We start from the raw sequence: 27270 nt of genomic DNA, 5'->3' as shown, positions 1-27270 counted from the left end.
GTTTTCTATTACGGAAGAATCTAACCCGTGCAATGGACTAGTATAAAGAAAGAGTCTGTCTACCCAACAACCATATGTTTTATGCAGTTTCAACACATGAATTTTTTTTGCACCATAGAATTAAGATCCAACAACCTCCGTCCTTCTTCTACCTCTAGGCTTCTCTTTTACCTCCATACAATCACAAATCACAATATCACAGATCCACAGATCACAAGAAACATTTTTTTTCAATGCAAGGACAAAAAAAAAAAAAGTTCCCAGTCGAGGGAGATGTCAGTCACCTAGAGGGTGCCATTGCCAAGGAGCAGCCGCGGCGGCGTGTGGCTGGTGTCGCAGGTGAGGTCGAACCCCGGCAGGTGGCACCTGGGGCTCAAACCGAACGGGAAGGGCACGCTCACGTCCCCGCACTGGTCCTGCAAGTCCCCAGCCCCATCGCCGCTGCAAGCAGTTGAAAAGAGAGAGGGAGAGAGGGATAAAAAAAATCCAAATATTTTTTTATGCTAAAACATATGTGTATTGTATAGCATTTTTGTAAAGAAAATATAAAAAACTAAAGAAGTGGGCAGCGTTAGTCGTGATGCATGGCTATGGGAACAATTGACGAATTCGCAGCCTAGATTAGAGTACTACACCGTATACATGATAGACTCGTAGACAGCGAGTACGGGCAGCAGAATGACAAAATCTCGCAGCTCGCACACAATGTATGGAGACGAGGAGATGGAGCCGTTGGCGCGGGGGGTTTGCGATCCTGCGGCGCGTAGCGCCGCGACAATCATATGCGACCATGATATAATCCTCTCTCTTCCTTTCCGCCTCTTCCTCTCATGCACATGCTGACCTGCACAAGAACGAGAGCAACAAAAGGCAAGGGGATATCCATATCCTAGCGACAAGCTGTTGGCCAGTATCCATGGGATGGGATGGGATGGGATGGGTGGTTCAAGAAAGGGATAAAGCGGTCGTGGCTCGCGGCGGTGAAAGCGACAGGCAAGGATGGTGATGGCGAAACCAAAAGGATATTTGTATCTACTTGCTCGGAATGAAATGCAGATCTCCTGCGTCCAGCACGCTTTGCGTTCAAAAATGGTGCCAAAGTACGGTCGAGCTATCATTTTTTATCTTCTTTTTGACCCGAGAGGATTTTCTTTCCTTTTGCAAAGCTTTGCATGTTTACTCGTTTGTTTGTTTGTTTTTTTTAACAAAATTGGTCAAATGGAGGTGCAGTGAGCCGGGACCGGGATGGGGTCTTGATGAGCCGATGAGGTTTGCTTTCTCCCGTTCTTCATGTCCTTTTGAGTTTTATTTTGAGTTTTAAGAGCAGGCAGCGGCGGCGGCGGCGGCGGCGGCAGCAGCAGCAGCAGCAGCAGCACTGCAGCATGTAGGGCCTGGTTCTGGTAGCAGCAGTACGTACTACAGGGCACTGAACCACATGCCTCGGCCTGTGCTAGGTCGCTCAAAATCAAACCTAATGATGCCTAATTGCCCTTTTTATATCCGGCTACAGACGGTGTGCATTTCTTGTGAACGATCATGGAGGCAGGCTCACCTGCTCCGTCCGTTGCATGGACACGTAACAGGGACGGGCTTCCTTGTCCCCGGGTGTGCCGCTGGTACTATACACTGGTTGTGGTTGCCTACCCCGATGGCACATCCGCGCGCATGATCAGATCAGCCAAGCATCGCCATCACAGCAGCAGGGCTAGCTAGCTGCAGGAGGTAGCTAGCCGACAAGGAAAAAACAACGAGGAGGAGGAGGGGTGAAGGGGGAATGGAAGGAATCGATGGAGTCGTGTCCATGCGATGACAGGACGAAGGGTTGGTCTCACCAACCGGGCTTAGCTTCCTAATCCTTCCGGTGTGCATATTATGCGTCGATATAATACGTGCATGCGTGTGTGGACAAACGCGCCGTTCAGGCGTCGTCTCTCCATCGCCTCCTGTTGGCCGTCGTCACCAGCAGAGACAGTGAGGAGGCTACCTACGTGGTGTACTTGGTAATACACGAACCCGCACTACGTAAAAAATGATTTTTTAGTAATGGTTTGATTTTTTTAGGGGCGGCTGGTGATGGAGCCGTCCCTACAGTGGCGTGCTCGGTGCCCAGACATCAGCCGCCCCTACAAATGTAACAGCAGGGGCGGCTGGTGTTACGAGCCGCCTCTACAAATGTGGTCTGATTTGTAGGGGTGACTTAATCACTGACCGCCCCTGGAAATGCTATTTGTAGGGGGCGGCTGGTGATTGAGCCGCCCCTACAAATGGCTCCGTATTTATAGCTCCGATTTGTAGGGGCGGCTTAATCACAAGCCGCCCCTACAAATGCACTCCATATAAAACAGATGCATCAGCTTCTTTCTCCTCGGGTCACTCACTCTAACCCGTGAAAAAAATGTGGGGAGGCCTTGAGCACCTCCCAAAAATTGCTCTACTAAGGGTGGAAGGTTTTGGTCTCAAATCCTTTGGTGGAGAGGTTGTAGAAGATAAGAAAATGCTATTTCATATTTTTTTTGAAGTTTTAATGGTTGGTTAGTGAGTAATTAGAGTTTTGTTTTTCTCAATTAGTTAGTTTTATGGATGTTTCATGTGCATGTGGATCTAGATCTAGGGTTTGGCTTTTTTATTAATTTCATTTTTGTAAATTTATGTTTGATGAAATTGGACTAGGGTTTGTATGAAAGATATTGGGTAAAGTATAATTGTTGTTAATTGTTGTCTTTGAAATTGTTTATTGTAATCAATAAATATGTATTTTAATTATTTATGGATAAATGGGCTATTAATTAATTTTCCTTTACCATGGTGTGTTTGTATGCTTCATGTAATTATATTAGATTTATATTCATATATATCTGAAGTATATACAATTATTCTTAAGTAATTATTAATTTGTTTCATTTTTATATATATCTGAATAAGTAGTCCTTTAATATTTGTTTTGTTGTTGTTGTAAAAGATGGAGTACATGAACTCTTGGATGTACGGTTCGTTAAGGTTCAAGGTAGGTTTCCGTGAAGAGGTGGATAAATTTATTGAAGCCGCAAAGAAGCATGCAACGACATTGAAAGAGAATAAGGATACAATTATTTGTCCATGTAAAGATTGCAAGAACCGTATGGCATGAACAGATGTGACTATCATCAGATCACATTTGATTATGCGAGGATTTGTTGAGGACTACACAGTGTGGATTCATCAGGGTGAAACGGTTATTGTTAACGACGAGGATGAGGAGGAATACGACGACAAAACCATAGAATCTCTGTCCCAATATTCAGCAGAGCTTGATGCACGAATGGATTTCGAGTTTGACAATGAATAAGGTGGTGATGCTGGTGGTTGGGATGGTAACGACGAAGGTGGTGCCAAGAATGATGGTGGAGCACGTGTCGGGGATGAAGATGATTTGGAGGATATGATTCGAGCCCTTGGACCAGAGATTTTACTAAATAGCCCGAAAGGTTTAGAAAATTTGGAAAGGGTGACAAAAGCATCGAAGAAGATTGTATATGGTGTTGAAAAGGGTTGTCCGACACATTGGACATTGCTACGTTTTGTGCTTGAGCTGCTCATCCTGAAGGCTAAGTACGGCTGGTCAGACTATAGTTTCAATGATCTATTGCATCTCCTATCATGGGTGCTGCCATAACCAAACTCAGTTCCCACCAACACATACCAAGCGAAGAAGGTCATAAGTCCATTGACAATGGGGGTTGAAAATATCCATGCATGCCCCAACCACTGTATACTTTTTCGTGGCGAAACGTTCAAGTCACTGGATAAATGTCCCTGGTGTGGGGCCAGCCGGTACAAGAACAATGACCTTTACGGTGGGGACGAAGCCTCCATGGGGAAAAAGAGGAATAAAAAGGGTAAAAAAAGGTGGTACAAGAATCTCAGCCCCCAGAGGACACTCCATTAGGCAACGATGCAAAGCAGAGAAGAATTGCTGCCTTGGTAACGTGGTACCTGCCAATGACCGACCACTTGAGACGTATCTTCCTAAACCCTAAAGAAGCCGCACTCATGACATGGTGGGATGATGAGCGCAAGGTGGATAATGATAAGATTGCACACCCGACTGATTGTAGTCAGTGGCAAAGGTTTGATGAGAAGCACAAAGAATTCAGCGATGACCCAAGGAATGTACGGTTTGGCTTGAGCACCGATGGAATGAATCCCTTCAATGAGAGGATGAGCGACCACAGCACATGGCCAGTGATCTTGACCATGTACAATATCCTAACATGGTTGTGTCAGAAGAGAAAGTACCTTCTCCTCACTATTCTTATTTCTGGCCCTAAACAACCAGGCATTTATATAGACATGTTCCTCGAGCCTTTGATGCAAGAAATGGAGAGGCTATGGAGGCATGGGGAGCAGATGTACGATGCGTTCCGAAAGGAGGACTTCATATGTAGAGCAATAATATTTGTTGCTACCAATGATTACCCCATGTTGTTTGCTTTGTCTGGACAGATCAAAGGGAAGACGGGATGCTTGGTTTGCTTGGATGGTACTACATGGGTGTACCTGGATGCATCTAAGAAGATAGTTTACCTAAGGAACCGACGCTTCTTAAAGACAAGTCACAAGTACCGCAGCAAATTGTTCTTTAGATTTTATGACAACGCCCCGGAGATTGAACCCCCTCCGGAGAGACGTCATAACGGAGAACGCGTGTACAGAATGGTGAAAAACATATGCGTCGTCTATGGAAAGAAGAATCCAGATGGGACAAACAGAGATAGAAGCACACCTCCTGTCGAAGGAGTACCTTTCAAGAAACAATCGATCTTCTTTCAGTATCTGCCTTATTGGCCAGACTTGGAGGTCCCCCATGCCATTGATGCTATGCACATATAGAAGAATATCTTTGAGAGTCTCATTGCTACCTTGATGGACACAGGCAAGTCAAAGGATGATCTGAAAGCACGGAAAGACATGGTGCAGCTAAACGTGATGCCACAGCTTCGCCCGATACCTGAGGCTAATGGAAAATACACTCTGTCTACGGCGTGCTTCAACCTAACACCAGATGAGAAGAGAGCTATATGCACTTTCTTAAGGGGGATCAAAGTCCTAACTAGGTTTTCAGCAAATGTGAAGAAGCTAGTGTCGATGAAGGACTTGTCAATAACACACTGCAAGGCTCACGATTGCCATGTGATGCTCACAGTGTTTCTACCTATTGCAATTAGGGCTATAAAGCCAGAGTTCTTGAAAATGGCCATCACCCGCATGTGCTACTTCTTTTCGAAGATCTCACAGAAGATTGGCAAGCAAGAGCTGAGTGACCTACATGAATTTGTGGTGGAGACACAAAATCAACTAGAGATGTGTTTACCTTCTGCTTTTTTGATATAATGCCACATCTCATTATTCACATGGTTCATTAGATACAGGCATTGGGCCCTTGCTACTTGCATGAAATGTGGTCTTACGAGCGGTTCATGTCGGTTCTAAGTCGATACGTGCATAATCGAGCATACCCAGAGGGCTCTATGATAGAGGGTTATAGTACCGAAGAAGTCATCGAGTGCTGTCAAGAGTACCTAAAAGTACAGAAAAGGATTAGTAAACCCGATTCTCGTCACAAGGGTAGGCTAGCTGGGAAGGGCACCAGTGATAGAAAAGTGTTCATCGACCATGATTACAAAGAGGTGAGTCAGGCGCATTACAATGTCTTGCAGAGTACACAACTGATGCAACCGTATATTGATGAACACTTGGCTATCATTATGGCGGAGAGAAATAGCCGTTCGGATAATTGGGTCATAAAACAACACAAGTAACGACTAACTACATGGTTGAAGGACCAAAACATACCGCCTGGAGAAACCATAGACTCTATTACCATCAGTAGGTTAGCGGAGGGGCCATCGAGACAAGTGACATCTTGGAATGCTTATGACATCAATGGGTATACGTACTATACCCACGCAAAGGATAGTAAATATGTAAACCAAAACAGTGGTGTTTGAATAGAGGCTATTGATGGATTGGGGCGAAAGATCCAATACTTTGGCATCATTGAAGAGATATGGAAACTTGACTATGGAAGGGATATAACGGTGGCCCTGTTTCGATGCCGCTGGATCAAACAACACGAACTGAATGGGATCGGATTGAGAGTCCTGGACCTCGAGAATCTAGGCTACCAAGATGACCCTTGGGTGCTCGCTTCATGTGTCGCACAAGTTTTCAATATGTCTGACCCACAAAGTAACCTCCCTCCGAAGAAGAAGACAAAGCACGTGGTTGCCTTCGAAAAACAGCACATTATTGGAGTTGATGGCGTGGACGATGTTGAAGCTTACAATAACTACGATGAGATGCCGCTATTCACAGACTTTCCTAAAAAGATCAGTGTTGTGAAAAAGAACCTTCCCAAAGACATAATGCCATAGAAACGAAAAGGTGTCAAGAGGAAAGTCGTTACAGCGGGCTAGCTAGTTGTTGAATGTGTAGTGTTTGTATAAGTGTGTGTTTGTAAGACTTCATTTATGCATGCGTGTGAGACTATATATTTATGTACGTGTTTAAGACTATATATTTTTGTATGTGTGTGAGACTACATTTTATGCATTTGTGTGAGACTACCACTCTATTACTACTAAAACTTTATGAAATCACTTAACACTTTATGAAATGAAGAAATGACCAAAATAAAAGTAGGAGATCTTGATAAGTTATACAACTTTTATATTCATCACCTTTACAGCTGAAATCATTTAGTGTTTGAAAATCAGGTTTGAAGCTGTCATTTTCTGAAATTTAATATTTAAATTGTTCAAAATTAGTGACAAAGTTAGTGTGTTGATTTAGTCATTCTTTTCATTTGACAAAGTTTGAGCACTTCAAATTTTCAAATTAAAAAAAATGATAAGTTCGAACGAGATTTTCAACCATTAAATCTTGTTTGAAGTTGCCAATTATTAAAATTCAAAATTTCAACTGTTCAAATTTGATCAAATAAAAATATGATCAAAATAAAAGTTGTACATATTGATGAGTTCTACAACTTTGGTATTCATGAGTTTTTCATCTGAAATCATTTACTTTTTCAAAATATTGTTTCAAGTTGAAATTATTTGAATTTCAAATTTTGAATCGTTCAAACAAAGTCACATGACAAGATCACTAAAATAAAAGTTGTACATGTTGATGAGTTATACAACTTTTATGTTTACAACATTTTTATTTTATTTCATTTAATGTCATAAAATTATAGTCGAAGTTTTAAAATTCAAATTTTTAATTTTTGTTTTTTTGTTTTCTATATTGTTTTGACCACAATTGTTTATATATATTTCTTCATATATAGAATAATACAAAATATTATATTTGTGCATATACACAATTTTTTTATATTATTTTGTGTTTTTATGATATAAAAAATATAGAATTTATTATTTAAAAAATATAAACTATTTGTAGAGGTGGCTGGATCAGGAAACGCCCCTATAAATGCATTAGTAGGGGCGGCTGGATCAGGAACCGCCCCTAAAAATGCATTTGTAGGGGCGGCTCGATCGGGAACCGCCCCTACAAATCATCCCATCTATAAAACAGAGGGCGCACGGGTGTCGTCTTCATTTGGGTGCTATCTTCTCCTCCGACGCAGTCAGGCTGCCCCGCCGACGCCAGCCCGCGCCCCTTCCCCGCCGACGCCATCACGCGCCCCTTCCCCGCACCCGTGTGCCCCATCTCCACGCATCTCCCCACACCCGCGCCCCCTCCCGCGCACCCGCCCTAGGGTTTCCAAAGGAGCGGCGACGCCACCGGTGAGCAAGGAACCTTCAGCCTCCAGCGGTCCCACACCTGGCCCCCGACGCTCGCCCCCATCTCCGTGCATCTCCCCGCACCCGCGCCCCATCGCCCCCTCCCGTGCCCCTCCCGTGCACCCACCCTAGGGAGCCTTCAGCGGTCCCGCACCCGGCCCCCGGTGCCCGCCCCCGCGCGTCGACGACGCAGGCTCCCGGTGCCCCACGCTCGGCCCCCGATGTCCCTCCCCCACACGCCGACGACGCATCATCGGTGGTTGACGACCGTCTTCAACCTGTGTGCGTCGTCGGCACCTCGTCTCCAGCCTCCACTAGTCCCCGCCACATCTCGATCTACAAGGACGGTAGGTGCTCATTTTCCTCACCCTTTCTCTCCCTCTTCTCTATTGCGTGCATACAAGAACGCCTCCAGTAGGCCTTGTTTTTGTTTGTCTCGACAGTAACCACGGCATGTTTGTGATAGCCTGCTATTTTTTATGTATAATTTAAATTTGTTTTAAATCTTTTAGTGATGCAAACCTTTATAAATTAGTCAGAAAAAACATGACTCACCATCACTAAAAGGCAGCTTGCATTTGTTGCAATCCCTAGAACTTATGCTATGTGTTTAGCTGAAACCACATAACTTAAGCTCTGTAAGTGTTTGATGAGAAACTAGATAATCATTTCCAATTTCAGTTTAGCACTGTATGTGTTTATAGTATTGTTTAGCACTGCTCGGCCATTTCAGTTTCAAATACATGCATCTTGGTGCAATCTATTGCGCTTGCTTCTTGTTAAACCTCTCAGTTCATTGTGTCCAGTTAATTGATTGATGCTTGAGAGAGAAAGGAGCGACGCCTGATTTCACTACCTTAATTTGAATTGGTACATATCTTTATCTTTATATCTAGCTGTTTGGCCGATTAGAAGTGATTGAAAATGTCAAAATCCGCTGCCAATTTGTGGTCCAATGCTCCAACTAGTAAGGACTAATAAGGAGCTAACTAGTCCAAAACAGTGCACCATCATGACTAATAAGTTGGACAAGCATTTTATAATACGTAATGATACAACTAAATGTAGTGTACAACCATGAGACAGCTTCACCTTAAACCTTTTCCTTTCCTAGCCTGGAAGAAATAGGTAGAGCAGTGTCCAATGTAAGTGCTTTCAGCATTTTATTTGCTCTATAATTTGTCTTATATGAATTAATTGATCACAAACACTATGTTGTTGGTTCATAATTTTGGATTAGAGAGAGCACACTGCAAAGCTACATAGCAAGTTTCAGAATTTTCAGACGTATCATTGTTTTCCTATGATTTTGGAAAATTTCTTGTATGCACAAGTATTTACACGTACCAACAGTAGTTAGCTTCTTCACTGTTCATCGTCTTGACTGTGGCTCTCCCGTCAGATGCATGCACAAGCACTTGCCTCCACCGCTGTGTCGCCCGACGACGATGCAAATGTGCAATGCGCAGGAATAGAGAGAGCAGACGTGCACCAAGTACTATGTATAGATCTGTAGGAAGGTCCTAGGCGGCCCTCTACTCTACTACTTTCTACTTACTACTTTCTACTTACTCTACTCTACTACTTTCTACTTACTACTACTACTTGCTACTTCTAGCCAGTAACTGTTGGCTGCTGTTGCTTTCTACTTACTACTACTACTACTCCTACCACTACTCCTACTAGTACTCCTACTCCTACTACTACTCTGTTTTTTTGCTTATATACTGCTGGTGTGTAGTGGCTGTTGCTGCTACTACTACTCCTCCTACTCCTACCACTACTCCTACTAGTACTCCTACTGCTCCTACTACTACTTCTTCTCTGTTTTTTTTGCTTATATACTGCTGGTGTGTAGTGGCTGTTGCTGCTGCTACTACTACTCCTCCTCCTCCTCCTACAACTCCTCCTACTACTACTACTCCTCTTACTACTCCTACTACTCCTCTTACTACTCCTATTACTCCTCCCTGTACTTGCTACTCCTACTGCAGCTCTTCTTTCAGTGATGCTCCTACTACTACTCCTACTCCTACCACTACTCATACTAGTACTCCTCCTGCTCCTACTACTACTCCTTCTCTATTTTTTGCTTATATACTGCTGGTGTGTAGTGGCTGTTGCTACTACTACTACTATTCTTACTCCTACCACTACTCCTACTAGTACTCCTCCTGCTCCTACTACTACTCTATTTTTTTTGCTTATATGCTGCTAGTGTGTAGTGGCGGCTGCTGCTGCTGCTGCTACTACTACTACTACTCCTACCACTCCTCCTACTACTCCTACTCCTACTACTACTCCTCTTACTACTCCTACTACTCCTCTTACTACTCCTATTACTCCTCCCTGTACTTGCTACTCCTGCTACTCTTCTTTCAGTGATGCTCCTACTACTACTCCTAAGTGGCTGCTGCTCTTACTCTACTACTACCACTCTACTGCTACACTTACTCTACTCAACTACTTTCTACTTACTACTCCTAAGTGGCTACTTCTAGCTACTAACTACTTTCTACTTACTACTCCTAAGTGGCTGTTGCTTTCAGTGATCCTTGCTTTGTTATGTCCATCCAAATATTTTGATGGTTAGCATAGAGTTAAGTTAATACACTAAACCTGTTGTGTACAGGTTCAACTTATGAAACTATTAAGTGATCACCTGCAAATTTAATCTAGTAAAGGCTTTTCTTTCTGGTTTGTTGATCCTTCTTAGGCCAACTATGTTTTTTTGTGAAGCTAGAACATGCTTGCTTATATTATTGCTTTGTTGCTGGCTGGCACAAATCAATTTGCTATTGTAGTAGTAGTAGTCTTGCCACTTGCACTTAATCAATTTGCTATTAGTAGTAGTTTTAGACTAGCCACAGCATAGTCGGTGCCAAAGAGATTCCCCTACCAAGTTTCATCGATGCCAACAATCGGATCAGAGATGTAATGTTTGCATCGATGCTGGTAGCACAAGTGGGATCTAATAAGTGAAAGTATTTCCTTTCTTTCTCAAGTGCTGTGGCTATTATTAAGTGCAAGTGGCAAGACGACAACTACTACTATACTAAACTACTACTACTACTCTACTCTACTGAACTACTATTACTCTATCTACTCTACTCTCTTCCCTAGCTGCTGGCTGCAACTCTTAACTACTAGCTGCTACACTTCTCTACTCCTCCTCTACTCTACTCCTCTACTATTACTCTATCTACTATTACTCCTCCTCTACTCTAATCCATTATTTACCACATCTAAGTTACCAGATTTTGATCTGCAGGGGTCTTCCGAACCATGTGGCAGCAGTCAGCTATTTTTGGGAAGCAGCTGCTGCTTTTTTTACACCTTTTTCTCTCTATGTTTGTTAAACAGCTATTGGTTTTTTTGCCAAATCTCCCCTCTTCTCTCCTCTCCTTTGTTTTGCCGATGATGAAATTGTCCAAGTCCATACATTATATGGAATATGAGCTGATGATCAAGAACTTGTGAGGAACTTGGCATCATTAGCAGCCCCCCCTATATTACCTTCTCCTCTCTTCTCTGTTATGATGCCTTGATGCTCCAAGTTCGAGATCAGATGATGATTGACATGTTTCTAAGGCCTCTACCACTGCTACTACTCTTTTTTTGATATATTATTATTTTATAGGACTACTTTAGTTTATAGCCCTTTTTTATTTCTTATACCTTCTCACGTACCTAAAGCACACTTTCTTGCATCTATTAGAACAAAGCGCGAAATAATGTCACGAACACCAGATAATGTAGCCCGATGCCCCAAGCATGATGAGCACCCAACCAATGAGGAGCAAGCACTAGAGGACCAGCTAACTCAGGAGCAGTTCGATAACGAGTTAGAAAAGGATCTAGAAGTGATGCTTACTCAGAAGCAGTGTGACGAGGAGGAAGGGGGAGCAGAAGGAAGAGCAGGAGAGTATGCTGAAGGCGAAGAAGAAGAGGATAACTCAGAAGAGGGATATGAAAGTCCCAAGGATCCTTTCCCATGTGAAGCCAGAAGGAGGCCAATGGAGGAAGATTTGGACAAGGATTTTGACCTGAACGAGGAGGTAGGGAAAAAGCCTTAGCTTGTAAATTTTGCTAAAGCTTTGGCTGTGTTACCTCTGCTAACACTTTGACTTGTCATATATACAGGCCCCTCCTGAAACTCAGAAAAGACGACGTCGACGTCCGCGACATCTCACTGGACAAGACAGAGTAGAGGAAAGGAGAGCGAAGGCAACAGCCACAGAGACGGATCACGATGCCTCTGCTCCACAAACTCAAGACACAACCATGACTACCAAGCCTAAGAGGAAATGAGGGGATAGAAAAGGAAATCTATATCCAGATAAGGCATGCTATATGATAACGGAGGTCGGGTCAGCATGGGAGATCCTTGAGCTGAAGGAATTAAGAGGAAAATTCCATAATGCGATCGGGGCCCTAGTAAGAGATAAATTGAACCCAGCAATCCCCAGTGACCTTACTCCTATAGCTAGGGTCCTATAGGCTATCATTAGGAGGACACTACTTCCTAGGATGGGATACAGAGAGGGCTTGACTCGCCTCTAGCTTTGGCTCCTCAATGCCCTGATGCAGTAGACAGTGTTCAATATTTGGGATCTTCTTCTGTCTGAGATGGAGGACATGATAGCTGAGGGCTTCAAGGGTCGCAGGCAGCTTCCATATGCACATTGGATCACTTTCCTTATTCTCAAGGCTGTGCAAGTTAGGACTCCTGAGATCGTTGCAGAGTACAGAGGTGCCACCACAGAGTTTCTAGCTTATAACATGGCACAGAGGATCATGCATAGCACACCATAGGCACCCACTCAGCCTCGCCGTCGCCTAGATGTACCAGAGTCCACAGCTCAGTAGGATGAGATTATCAGAGGCATAGCCACTACTAAGGAGGAGCAGCTTGAGGCTCAGAAAGAGAGGAGCGAGTCCAGTGATAGTTCGGATGATGACTACCTACCTATTCCTCATATGCCTCCATGCAGACACAATGCAGGGGCCGGTAGTTCTAGCTCCGCTCCACCTGCACCGCAGACGGACCCCGCTTTGATTGCTATTCTTGAGCGGATGCAGCAGGATCAGGCACGATAGGCTCAGGAGACCGTTGCCAACTTTGCATAGTTTCAGGCTCGTCAGGACGAGTTCCAGCGATAGTAGCAGGTCCTCCAGCAGCAGCAGCAGCAGATGCATCAGCAATAGTTACTCATGCAGTAGCAGCTTATAGGATTTATGCAGCATGTAGTAACAGTACTTGGGGCTCCACAGTCACAGCCTTCACCCTAGCTTGCTCAGCTTGCCACCACTACGATGACTCCAGCAGTATAGCCTAGTGGGCTTTAGAGTCAGGGATAGCCTCTAGCTCCATTTGCTTCTCCCACAGTACAGGTGTCCTAGTGGTTATCCTCGCCAGTGGTAGCCCCGCAGTTCACACCATATCAGACGGACTTCACACCATATCAGTCACCCTCGCTATTTGTGCCTGACACGTCAGTCTCCAGGAGTCTTGGAGCATCTTTTAGTGAGTTGACAAGGATGCCTACACCGCCACATATGTATGCCCTAGGTCCTTCTACAGCAGCTCCTGTCGCTGTGACTACTTAGAGGCTTCCTTCTTCTATCGCATCTTCAGATCCTACGACAGATATACCAGCAGCATCACAGGTAGCACCTACTCCAGCTCAGACCTAGACCTCTTCAGCGACGCTTCCAGCCATAGAGGGTCAGTTAGTACAGAGCTCAGGGTCAGATGATGATGGCACCCAGTTCCGGCTTGCTCCTCGTACCTCAATGCTCGGCTCGTCCGCTGCAGCCCCACCGACCGACCCTTAGGTTTTGGTGTTTGACGCCAAAGGGGGAGAGGGTTCGAGTATGTAGACTTAGGGGGAGCATCTTTTAGGGGGAGTCTAGTTAGCTATTAGTCTATTATATACATTTGGAGTTTTATTTGTGTGATACACTATTACTATTATGCATTCGTGTGTTTACTTTTATGCATACTATTATATCTATGTGATAGTGATATCTATGTGATTGTGATATATGACATGTGTGCTCTCTACTTTGAATTCATTGATATGTCATATCACTTATGTTATGCTCATTTGCTTTTGCTTCTGCGTTTATACTCTGATGCAAATGAGCTTTATTACTTGTACTCATCCTTATTTCATATCCTTTGAGTACATTATGTTGGCTTGGGTCGTATAAGCTTGCTTAACTCTTTGGTTCTTATTGACAAAAGCTTATATGAACCAAGCATGTCAAAAACCTCACTCTTTCACATACTCGAGGTGGTATTGTCATCAATCACCAAAAAGGGGGAGATTGAAAGCATCTAGGCCCCTTGTTGGGTTTTGGTGATTAATGACAATACAAGATTACTATGACTAACATGTGTTTTGTAGAGGCAATTAAGTTAGGTCATGGTAATGGAGATCAATTGGGCAATCAAGGTGGTCATGCCCCTATGATGGAAATTGTTTTGGTTTTCAAAGGATGGACGACAAGGTTAAGGATGACTAGTTCTAAGTGTCGATTGGAGTTAGAGAGACACTTAGAGTAGTTTAGGACTTTATTTTTCCTTTGGCCGTACTATTAAGGGGGGTATAGACGGGTAGCTTGACCTAGATGAGTCTAGTGAGTTAGGTGTGCACACTTGTTAAAACTAGCACTAGGTAGCTCCACAACAGCCCTATGATCCTATGGAGCAAACTTCATTCTCATATGATTGAGAGTTGGAAGTGAATGGAGGGTCAAATGCTGACCAGACGCTGGCTTCGGTGTGACCGAACGCTGGCCGCAGGATCCGATCAGTACATTTGATCAAGAAGATTGTGTTCGGTGCGACCGGACGCTGAGTGGTCAAGTGACCGAACGCTGAGGACCAGCGTCTGGTCGACTCTAGTAAGGGTCCAGAAGAGTGAATCTGCGACCGGACACGTCCGGTCAATACTGACTGGACCCTGAGGATCCAGTATCCGGTCGAGTACAGTAAGGTTCCAGTGAGGGTTTAATGCGACCGGACATGTCCGGTCAGTGGTGATCGGACCCTGCTAGCGTCCGGTCAACACTTAAACACTGGTGTGCGGGTTGAACTAACCGGAGCATCCAGTCAACATGACCGGAGCATCTGGTCACCCCGTATAGGCTCATAACGGTTTGTTTTTTAGGCTGCCTTATAAATAGAAGTTCCACTCATGTGTGGAGTCACTTTTGCTCATTCCAACAGCTGAGAAACATGTTTGTGAGTGCCAAGAAGAGCAAGGTCCTAGTGAGGTGATTGAGATTTGAGAATCGAAGAGAGTAGCCTCATTAGTGAATCAAGAGTAGCAAAGTGTGCATCCACCGTTCTCATTAGGCTTCGCGTGGTCAAGTGAGAGTTCATGCTTGTTACTCTTGGTGATGGCCATCACCTAGATGGCTTGGTGGTGATTGGGAGCTTGGTGATCACCCAGCGGAGCTTGTGGGTGACCCAACTCAAGTTGTGAGTGGTTTTGGGTGATTCACCGCGACGGAGTGTCAAAGAATCAACCCGTAGAGAGCACTTGATCCTTGCGCGGATCAAGGGGGAGCTACACCCTTGCATGGGTGCTCAAACAAGGACTAGTGGCGAGTGGCGACTCTCTAATACCTTGACAAAACATCACCACGTTCCTCTCTCTCTCTATTTACTTTGAGCAATTCAATACTCATTTTTACATTCATAGAATTGCCATGCTAGAGTAAGTTTGGAACATAGGTTGCAAGTCCTTTTGTGTGTTAGAGTAATAGAAACACTTTTCTAGGCACAATGGGTTAATTGGGCTAACCATAGCATTTAATTATTGCAAGAAAATTTAGAATTAGCCCAATTCACCCCCCTCTCTTGGGCATCTTGATCCTTTCAATTGATATCTGAGCTTCATGCTCACATTTTTAAGCTTAATCGCTTAGAGCAAGATGTCTCACGGGGATGGACCTCCTCCTATCTGTGAGGGAGATGACTTTCCATATTGGAAAATCCACATGGAGGCATACTTAGAAGCTCTAGACGTTGATATTCTTAGAGCCGCCTCACAAGGCTTTCCAAAACCTCAGGACGCTACACACTTACAAGGCGATGAGGTTAATTATGAAAAGTGGAATGCAAAGGCTTGAAACACCATCTTTAGAGGCCTTTGCAAAGATGTGTTCAACCATGTAAGGAACCACAAAGACGCCCATGCACTATGGTCGGACGTTTGTGCGCTCCATGAGGGAACCAAGAGTGAGCGTGAGGAACGCTATCATCTTGTGATTAAAAAGCTAAATTCATTTGAGATGCTTCCCAAAGAATGTGCTAATGAGATGTATTCACGTTTGAATGTTTTTATAGAGGAAGTCAATGGGCTTGGACTTACTCAAATATCACCATCCGACATTGTGAGAAAGATCTTGAGTGTCCTCCCCATTGACAAATATGGGCATATTGTGACCGTGCTACACCAAGGTGATCTTTCCATCGCTACACCGACACAAATCTTGGGAAAGATCAATGCTCACGAGATGTACATGCACATCACGCCACAAGATGGCTCATCCTCTACCAAGAAGAAAGAGAAGGACATAGCATTCAAAGCTAGCCAAGATAAAGGCAAAGCAAGACTTGAGTATGACAGCTCAAGTGATGAAGAAGATGAAGATGAAGATCTTGCTCTCATGGTGAAGAAAGCTGCCAAAATGCTAAAGAAGCTAAACAAGAGTGGCATCAAGTTCGACGGCAAGAAGAAGTTCTTCACAAGCTCTAGAAGAAAGCCAATCTCCGAAATGGATTGCTTCAATTGCGGTGAACTTGGTCATCTAGCACATCAATGCACCAAGCCCAAGAAGAACAAGTTCAAGAACAAGAACGAGGGCAAGAAAGATGACTCAAGTAACGAAGATGAAGATGAGAAGAAGAAGAACAAGCCATACAAGAAGAGAGATGACAAAAAGAGGGACTTCCACAAGAAGAGTGGAAATGCCTACTTCGTCGGTGATTGGCTCACGGACATTGATTCATTGAGTGGATCATTCGATGATGATAGTGAAGATGAGAAGGTGGTTGCCATTGCTATTGATCTTTCATCTTCACCGCCACCATCGCCATCATCCTCTACACACCTATGCCTTATGGCCAAGGGTGAACGCAAGGTAACTAATAATGATGATAGTAGTGATGATGAGCAAGCTAGCGATGATGATAGCGATAGCGATGATGATGATTCACCTTCATATGATGGTCTTGTCAAAATACTAAGAAAATACACTAAGATCATTAGAAAGAGTAGAGCTAAAAATGAAAAGCTTGATGCTAAAAATGATTCACTCTTAGCTAAATGCGATACATTGGAAAAGGCTATTGTTGAGCTTAAAGAAACAAATGATGCTATATCATCCAAACTCAAGGAGCTCAAATCTTCTAAGAAAGAGCTTAAAGATAAACATGATAAACTTGAGTGGGTGCACAATGAGCTTATCACTAGACACAACAAGCTAAAAGATTAATACACTACTCTTTAGATCAATCATGATACTCTTGTTATTGCTCAAGAATTTTTACCAAATGAGCCACATGATGTTACTAACCATGTTGTTAAGATTGATATAGCTACATCATGTGACGATTTAATTGATGAGAGCATTGAGCAAGGATCTAGTGGCAAAGGCAAGCAAGTGGTTGAGTGTAATGACTATGATGAGTATATCAAGCTCAAGAGTGATAATAAAAAGCTCAAGAAAGATCTTGAAGAGATCAAAAGCCACACCACCATTGTGCTAGAAACTCTTGATCATGATGAAGAATTGATCTTTGAGAATGAGAAGCTCAAAGAAGAAAACAAGAAGCTCAAGGAAGAGAAGAAAGATGATGCCCTAAAGGAAGAAAATAAGAAGCTCAAGTTGGAGAAAGAGCATCTCAAGATTGGATTGAGCAAGTTTGCTAGAGGCAAGCACCTCCAAAGTGAGCTACTCATGAACACCATCATGAAGATGGATAGAAGTGGCATTGGATATGTGGCAAGTGTAGAAAAGAAGAAGGCTCAAGTTCAACAACAACAATCAAAGCCAAAGCCAAAGCAAAGAGATGTTCTGAGTGTGGACAAGAAGGCCATTTTGCTCATGAATGCCAAACTCCACCGCCACAACCCTTGCCCAAGCATGCTAGACCCTTTGCCTTCAATGCTCACTACATGCTTAGAAAGGATTCTAGTGGAAAGATTAAAGTCATGTTCTTAGGACCCCCTAACAAGAATAGGCCTGAGAAGATTTGGGTGTCTAAGTCACTTGTTGAGAAGGTGAAGGGCCCTCAACAAGTTTGGGTTCCTAAAGCTTGAATCTCTTGTGTAGGTGAACTACAAGACCGGTGGAAGTCATTGGGTTATTAATAGTGATTGCACTCAACATATGACCGGTGATCCTCGTATGTTCACCTCACTAGATGAAGAGGTAGATGGATAAGAGAGAATAACATTTGGAGATAACTCAAAGGGCAAGGTTAAAGGATTGGGCAAAGTGGCAATATCAAATGATCATTCCATCTCCAATGTGCTTTATGTTGCTTCATTGAGCTTCAACTTGCTATCCGTTGGACAATTGTGTGATCTTGGCTTCCAATGCTTGTTCACCGAGAAGGAGGTTGTTGTATCCAAGGTAGATGATAATCAAGTGATATTCAATGGATTTAGATACAACAACTTATATCTAGTAGACTTCACCTTCGAAGATGCAAATTTGAAGACTTGCATATTCACCAAAACAACACTTGGGTGGCTATGGCATAGAAGACTTGCTCATGTTGGTATGAGTTCGCTCAAGAAGCTAATGAAGAATGATTTGGTGAGAGGGTTGAAGGATGTGAAGTTTAAGAAGGACAAGCTTTGTAGTGCATGTCAAGCCGGCAAGCAAGTTGCAAATACCCATCCAACAAAAGCTTTCATGTCAACCACAAGAGTGCTAGAACTCCTACACATGGATTTATTTGGACCAACAACATACAAGAGTTTGGGAGGGAATCTCCATTATCTTGTAATTGTTGATGACTATTCAAGGTATACATGGGTATTCTTCCTTTATGACAAATCCAAAGTTGCATCTTGCTTCAAGAAGTTTATCAAGAGAGCTCAAAATGAATTTGAAGTGAAAGCTCAAGAAGATAAGAAGTGATAATGGAAAAGAATTTGACAACACAAACATTAAAGCTTATTGTGATGAAGTTGGGATCAAGCATGAAGTCTCCGTAACTTATACTCCTCAACAAAATGGTGTAGTTGAGAGGAAGAACCGGACTTTGATCACTCTTGCAAGGATAATGCTAGATGAGTACAACACCCCTGAAGCTCTATGGGCGGAAGCAATCAACACCGCATGCTATGCATTAAACCGCCTATTCCTTCAAAAATTCCTTGGCAAGACACCTTATGAGTTGCTCAATGGAAGAAGCCGGATGTCTCCTTCTTTAGGGTGTTTGGTTGCAAATGCTACATCTACAAGAAGCAGCAACACCTAGGGAAGTTCCAAAGACGTGATATTAGTTTTCTTGTTGGTTACTCATCAAAGTCCAAAGCATATAGAGTATTTAATCATACCACCGACTTGGTTGAAGAAATATATGATGTGGAATTTGATGAATCTAACGGCTCCCAAGGAGCACATGAGAATCTTGATGATGTAGGTGATGAACCATTGAGGGAGGCTATGAAGAATATTCTAGTGGGAGACATCAAGCCAAAAGATGATGAAGATGATGTACAAGTCATTGATCAACCTTCTTCATCAAGTGTGCCATAAGATGGTGAAAAGATAGGAGAGTAGAAAATGAAGATACTTATGTCTCCCATGAGCAAATGGTGGTACAAGCACAAGATGTTGATGCTCCACAACCTCCTCCTCAAGTGGTCAATAGAAGAAATACACCTCTCCTATAAGATCATCCACAAGACCTCATCATAGGGAGTCCATCAAAGGGTGTAATGACTCGATCTAAAAAACTTGCTTCATTTATTGCTCATCACTCTTTTGTCTCTTGCTATGAGCCTACCAAGGTAGAAGAAGCTCTTAAAGATCCGGATTGGATCAATGCCATGCATGAAGAGTTGAACAACTTCACTCGCAATGAAGTTTGGACTCTTGAAGAGCGACCAAAAGGTGCAAGAGTCATTGGAACAAAGTGGGTGTTCCGTAACAAGCAAGATGATCAAGGTGTCATTGTGAGGAACAAGGCAAGACTAGTTGCAAAGGGGTTCTCCCAAGTTGAAGGTTTGGATTTTGGAGAGACCTTTGCACTAGTTGCAAGATTAGAAGCTATCCGTATCCTACTTGCATATGCATCACATCATGAAATGAAACTATATCAAATGGATGTGAAAAGTGCATTTTAAATGGCTTTATTAATGAACTAGTCTATGTTAATCAACCTCCCGAGTTTGAAGACCCTAGATATCCTAATCATGTTTATAGGTTGTCCAAGGCACTATATGGGTTTAAGCAAGCCCCAAGAGCTTGGTATGAGCGCCTTCGAGACTTCCTCATTGAGAAGGGCTTCACCATTAGGAAGGTCAACACCACACTATTCACCAAGAAGCTTGATGGGCATATCTTCATTTGTCAAGTATATGTTGATGATATCATCTTTGGGTCATCAAATGAAGACTCATGCAAAGAATTTGGTGAATTGATGTCAAAGGAGTTCGAGATGTCAATGATTGGTGAGCTTACATTCTTTCTTGGTTTTCAAGTCAAGCAAATGAAAGAAGGCATCTTCATCTCTCAAGAGAAATACACAAAAGATCTTCTCAAGAGATTCAAGATGGATGAATGTAAGCCAATCAAGACACCAGTGCCTACCAATGGACATCTTGACCTAGATGAGGTAGGTAACCCGGTTGATCAAACTCTCTACCGTTCCATGATTGGTAGCTTGTTATATTTAACCGCATCTAGGCCTGACATCATGTTTAGTGCGTGTATGTGTGCTAGATTTCAAGCTAATCCTAAAGAAACACATCTAATTGCCGTAAAAAGAATCCTTAGGTATCTTAAGCACTCACCAAGCATTGGTCTTTGGTATCCCAAAGGAGCTATATTTGAATTAGTTGGCTATTCCAATTCGGATTATGCCGGTTGCAAAGTTGATAGAAAAAGCACATCCGGAGGGTGCCATTTGCTTGGTAGATCACTTGTGTCTTGGTCCTCCAAGAAACAAAATAGTGTGGCTTTGTCCACCGCCGAAGCGGAATACATTGCCGCGGGTGCTTGTTGTGCACAAATATTATACATGAAACAAACTTTGCTAGACTATGGTGTAGTTCTAGAAAAGGTACCTCTTTTGTGCGACAATGAAAGTGTGGTAAAACTTGCAAACAATCCGGTTCAACACTCTCGCACCAAGCACATAGATATCCGCCATCACTTTCTAAGAGATCATGTTGCTAAAAATGACACATCACTAGAAGGTGTAAGAACCGAAGATCAATTAGCGGATATCTTCACTAAACCGCTAGATGAGGCTACATTTTGTAGATTGCGGAATGAGCTCAATGTGCTTGATTTTAGCAACTTCACTAAAAATTGAGCTTGTGTTGTCCCTTGCATTTCATTGTAATATACAACATGTTTAATTTTTGGTAATGCATATAGGGCTTGTCTAACATGGTTAAGATAACCGCCGAAAAGCATGTGAAGAAGCTTAACCTTGGATCAAACTTGACAAACAACTAGATTTACTTACAAGTATTGCATATGCATGGATGTTGTTTTGTCATTTTGTTCCATTTGCCCTCTTATTGCCTATTTTCTTAAAAAGAATTATAGCCTAAGGCAAAATATTTTTGAAAAATATGAGGGTTTGAGAGAGGTCACTCACATCAGTCCCAATTGGTGTTTATTTGGATCTTATTCAAGTTGGGACTTGATTGGGAACAGGCAGCGTGGAGGAACATTGAAGATTTGCTGGAAAAGAGTGACCGGACGCTGCACCGGACTCTATAGTCCAGCGTCCGGTCAGTTCACAGGAGGTGAACTCGCTGCGAAGGAGTGACCGGACTCTGTCTTTCAACGTCCGGTCAGATGATGTCTCAATGTTCGGTCGTGTGAAGAAGACGAAGGCTAAGTTGACCGGACTCTGGCTGCGTCCGGTCGGTGTCCACCGAACGCGTCCGGTCGCGATTCTAGAGAAATTGAACCTCTCTGGAATCGACCAGACGCTGGGTGGTAGCGTCCGGTCGCTACCATAGGAGCGTCTGGTCAGTAGATATCATGCGGCATCAGGTCTCTTCCATGTTTTCCGTTTCTGACTCGTGAGGGCCACCCTATTTAATCAAAGCACCGGCAATTTCCTTTGACCTAATCCGCCACCGACGCCATCACAGCCGAGCTCGCGTGCCACCACCGTGCCAGCGTGTCTCCCAGCACTGCTGTAGCCGCTGCTCCCTGTGCCTCCACAGCCGTGTCCGCACGCCGCCGCCAGCCTACGCGCACGCCATCCCCTGCTCCCACACCGCCAGCGCCTCCCAGTGCCGCGCCAATGCCCTAGCTCCAGCCATGCAGCCAAGCTCCACCATAGCCCTAATCGCCGAGCTCATGTCCTTCATCCTCTCGGCCGTCGATTCACCGCTTGCATCGCTGGTTCATCAGGTAGCAAGCCAGTCATCTCTATTTTGTATCTACATTGCTTGCTCTCATAGGGTTTCATGTCTATTAGATATATCGTATTTACTTGTATATCCATCTATTCTATCGTGTAGCGAGTCGGTGCCGTTGAGGTGTCAGGTGAAGTTGTCAGTCAACTCGGAGCCAAGCTCACGAGTATGGTTCGAGGCCAAGCCTCGAAAGAGTTAGTAGACAGTTGATCTTGTCAGCGGCAGTGGTTCTAGTCAGATCAGATGGCTCGCACCAAGAATGTTGGTAATGGTCCAGGAGATGATGATCAGAGGCCTCTGCCTCGCCTGCCTACAGGTCTTAAAGGCAAGGCGACAAAGAAGACTGCATCCAAGAAGAGGAAGTACCCTGATGCAGAGATAGCCAGAGCAGCTATAGTTGCTGAGGCAGTAGAGCATGCCGAGAGAGGAGGTGCCCGTAGTGGAGTTGTCATTGTAGATCATCTAGCACCAGACGTGCAGGGCAGACTTGAGCGCATTGAGCATCTTCATGGTAGTCTACCTAGGACTGTCATGATGGCAGGACAATGTCTTCCTATTGTGGATCCTCAGCCTCAGGGGGAGTCACAGCAGTAGCCTCCACTAGCAGAGCCTAAGCCAGCTCAGGAGACATAGGAGGGACAGCCGTCACAGCAGACTCAGGAGGGCCAATAGGCCGAGGAGACCGAGCAGGCACCCCAGCCACTGCTATGCCGCTCTGGTCATACCCGAGTTCCAGTGTCACCGAGGCCACTGACACAGCGGAGGGGATCACATCCACCACCTCATCCACAAGGTCCGCCTCCAGTGACCCACCTTGACTTGAGGGCCACCATGGGCAAGCAGGTTCAGCAGCTTCGCTTTGTGGAGTTTTATGTGTGGTTTCCACCTAGGAGGGATGAGAGAGCTTCAGAGGGATTCTATACACCGCTCCAGGAAGACTTCTACAATGCATATCTAAATAGTGGAGCAGTTTTCAGATCTTAGTGGGTTTGCAGCATTGAGGCTATAGTCACAGTAGCTGGAGAGCATATTCGCCCCTACCTTGCATATCTGCCGGGGCTGACAGATTTGATTGGATGGACTGGAGTATATGTTCCATCCTGGGTTTGTCAGTTTTATGCTTCTCTCTATATTGACCCACACCATAGATATATTCACTTTGCATTCAGAGGCAGAGACTATAGGATGATGAGTCAGAGGGCTAGGGAGATACTGAGGTTATAGGAGCAGCCTGTTAGGTTACATCAGGTATGTTATGGACAGCAACAACCTTCCAGGCGCCCTCATGGTGGTTTGGTGCCCCTACAGATCTTGTGCGCCATTGCTTCAAGGAGCCCTTTGGTGAGGGGTCAAGGAGAAACCCTAGTGACCTTACTCCTACAGCTAGAGTCCTAGAGGCTATCATTAGGAGGACACTGCTTCCCAGGATGGGATACAGAGAGGGCTTGACTCGCCTCTAGCTTTGGCTCCTCAATGCCCTGATGTAGCAGACAATGTTCAATATTTGGGATCTTCTTCTGTCTTAGATGGAGGACACGATAGCTGAGGGCTTCAAGGGTCGCAGGCAGCTTCCATATGCACATTGGATCACTTTCCTTATTCTCAAGGCTGTGCAAGTTAGGACTCCTAAGATGGTTGCAGAGTATAAAGGTGCCACCACAGAGTTTCCAGCTTATAACATGGCACAGAGGATCAGGCATAGCACACCACAGGCACCCACTCAGCTTCGCCGTCGTCCAGATGTACCAGAGTCCACAGCTCAGCAGGACGAGATTATTAGAGGCATAGCTGCTACTGAGGAGGAGCAGTTTGAGGCTTAGGAGGAGAGGAGCGAGTCTAGTGACAGTTCGGATGATGACTACCTACCTATTCCTTAGATGCCTCCATGTAGACACGATGCAGAGGCCGATAGTTCCAGCTTCGCTCCACCTACACTGCAGACGGACCCCACTTTGATTGCTATTCTTGAGCAGATGCAGCAGGATCAGGCATGATAGGCTCAGGAGACCGCTGCCAACTTTGCACAGTTTTAGGCTCATCAGGATGAGTTCTAGTGATAGTAGCAGGTCCTCCAGCAGTAGCAGCAGCAGATGCATTAGCAATAGTTACTCATGCAGCAGCAGCTTATGGGATTTATGCAGCATGTAGTAACATCACTTGGGGCTCCATAGTCACAGCCTTCACCCCAGCTTGCTCAGCTTGCCACCACTACGATGACTCCAGTAGTACAACCCAGTGGGCTTTAGAGTCAGGGATAGCCTCCAGCTCCGTTTGCTTCTCCCATAGTATAGTTGTCCCAGTGGTTATCCTTGCTAGTGGTAGCCCCACAGTTCACACCATATCAGACGGGATTCACACCGGATTAGTCACCCTCGCTATTTGTGCCTGACATGTCAATCTCCAGGAGTCTTGGAGCATCTTTTAGTGAGTTGACAGGGATGCCTACACCGCCACATATGTGTGCCCTAGGTCCTTCTATAGTAGCTCCTATCACCGTGACCACTCAGAGGCTCCCTTCTTCTGTCGCATCTTCAGATCCTACGATAGATATACCAGCAGCATCACAGGCAGCACCTGCTCCAGCTCAGACCTAGACCTCTTTAGTGACGCTTCCAGCCATAGAGGGTCAGTCAGTTAGAGCTTAGGGTCAGATGATGATGGCGCCTAGTTCCAGCTTGCTCCTCGTACCTCAGCGCCCGGCTCATCCGCTGCAGCCCCACCGACCGACCCTTAGGTTTTGGTGTTTGACACCAAAGGGGGAGAGGGTTCGAGTATGTAGACTCAGGGGAAGCGTCTTTTAGGGGGAGTCTAGTTAGCTATTAGTCTATTATATACATTTGGAGTTTTATTTGTGTGATACACTATTACTATTATGCATTCGTGTGTTTACTTTCATGCATACTATTATATCTATGTGATAGTGATATCTACGTGATTGTGATATATGACATGTGTGCTCTCTACTTTGAATTCATTGATATGCCATATCACTTGTGTTATGCTCATTTGCTTTTGCTTCCGCGTTTATACTCCAATGCAAATGAGCTTTATTACTTGTACTCATCCTTATTTCATATCCTTTGAGTACATTATGTTGGATTGGGTCATATAAGCTTGCTTAACTCGTTGGTTCTTATTGACAAAAGCTTATATGAACCAAGCATGTCAAAAACCTCACTCTTTCACATACTCGAGGTGGTATTGTCATCAATCACCAAAAAGGGGGAGATTGAAAGCATCTAGGCCCCTTGTTGGGTTTCGGTGATTAATGACAATACAAGATTACTATGACTAACGTGTGTTTTACAGAGGCAATTAAGTTTGGTCATGGTAATGGAGATCAATTGGGCAATCAAGGTGGTCATGCCCCTACGATGGAAATTGTTTTGGTTTTCAAAGGATGGACGACAAGGTTAAGGATGACTAGTTCTAAGTGTCGATTAGAGTTGGAGAGACACTTAGAGTAGTTTAGGACTTTGTTTTTCCTTTGGCCATACTATTAAGGGGGGTATGGATGGGTAGCTTGACCTAGATGAGTCTAGTGAGTTAGGTGTGGTGCACACTTGTTAAAACTAGCACTAGGTAGCTCCACAATAGCCCTATGATCCTATGGTGCAAACTTCATTCTCATATGATCGAGAGTTGGAAGTGAATGGAGGGTCAAATGCTGATCGGACGCTGGCTCCGGTGCGATCGGACGCTAGCCACAGGGTCTGGTCAGTACATTTGATCAAGGAGATTGTGTTTGGTGCGACCGGACGCTGAGGACCAACGTCCGGTCAACTCCAGTAAGGGTCCAGAAGAGTGAATCTACGACCGGACGTGTCCGGTCAATTCTGATCGGACCCTAAGGATCCAGCGTCCGGTCGAGTACAGTAAGGTTCCAGTGAGGGTTTAATGCGACCAGACACGTCCGGTCAGTGGTGATCGGACTTTGCCAGCGTCCGGTCAACACTTAAACACTGGTGTGCGGGTTGAACTGACTGGAGCGTCCGGTCAACATGACCGGAGCGTCCAGTCACCCCGCAGAGGCTCATAACGGTTCGTTTTTCAGGCTGCCTTATAAATAGAAGCTCCACTCGTGTGTGGAGTCACTTTTGCTCATTCCAACAGCTGAGAAATATGTTTGTGAGTGCCAAGAAGAGCAAGGTCCTAGTGAGGTGATTGAGATTTGAGAATCCAAGAGAGTAGCCTCATTAGTGAATCAAGAGTAGCAAAGTGTGCATCCACCATTCTCATTAGGCTTCGTGTGGTCAAGTGAGAGCTCGTGCTTGTTACTCTTGGTGATCGCCATCACCTAGACGGTTTGGTGGTGATTGGGAGCTTGGTGATCACCCGGCGGAGCTTGTGGGTGATCCAACTCAAGTTGTGAGCGGTTTTGGATGATTCACCGCAACGGAGTGTCAAAGAATCTACCCGTAGAGAGCACTTGATCCTCGCGCGGATCAAGGGGGAGCTACACCTTTGCGTGGGTGCTCAAATGAGGACTAGTGGGGAGTGGCAACTCTCTGATACCTCGGCAAAACATCGCCGCGTTCCTCTCTCTCTCTATTTACTTTGAGCATTTACTTTGAGCATTTACTTTGAGCAATTCAATACTCATTTTTACATTCATAGAATTGCCATGCTAGAGTAAGTTTGGAACATAGGTTTCAAGTCCTTTTGTGCGTTAGAGTAATAGAAACACTTTTCTAGGCACAAGGGGTTAATTGGGCTAACCATAGGATTTAATTATTGCAAGAAAATTTAGAATTAGCCCAATTCACCCCCCCCCTCTTGGGCATCTTGATCCTTTCAATGGATACTGAAATATGCTAAAGATAGGGAGAAGGGCTCATTCA

Source organism: Miscanthus floridulus, chromosome 16, assembly GCF_019320115.1.
Source record: "Miscanthus floridulus cultivar M001 chromosome 16, ASM1932011v1, whole genome shotgun sequence".
NCBI lineage: Eukaryota > Viridiplantae > Streptophyta > Magnoliopsida > Poales > Poaceae > Miscanthus > Miscanthus floridulus.
The sequence above is the reverse complement of the archived record's forward strand: the minus strand, read 5'-3'. Positions refer to the sequence as shown.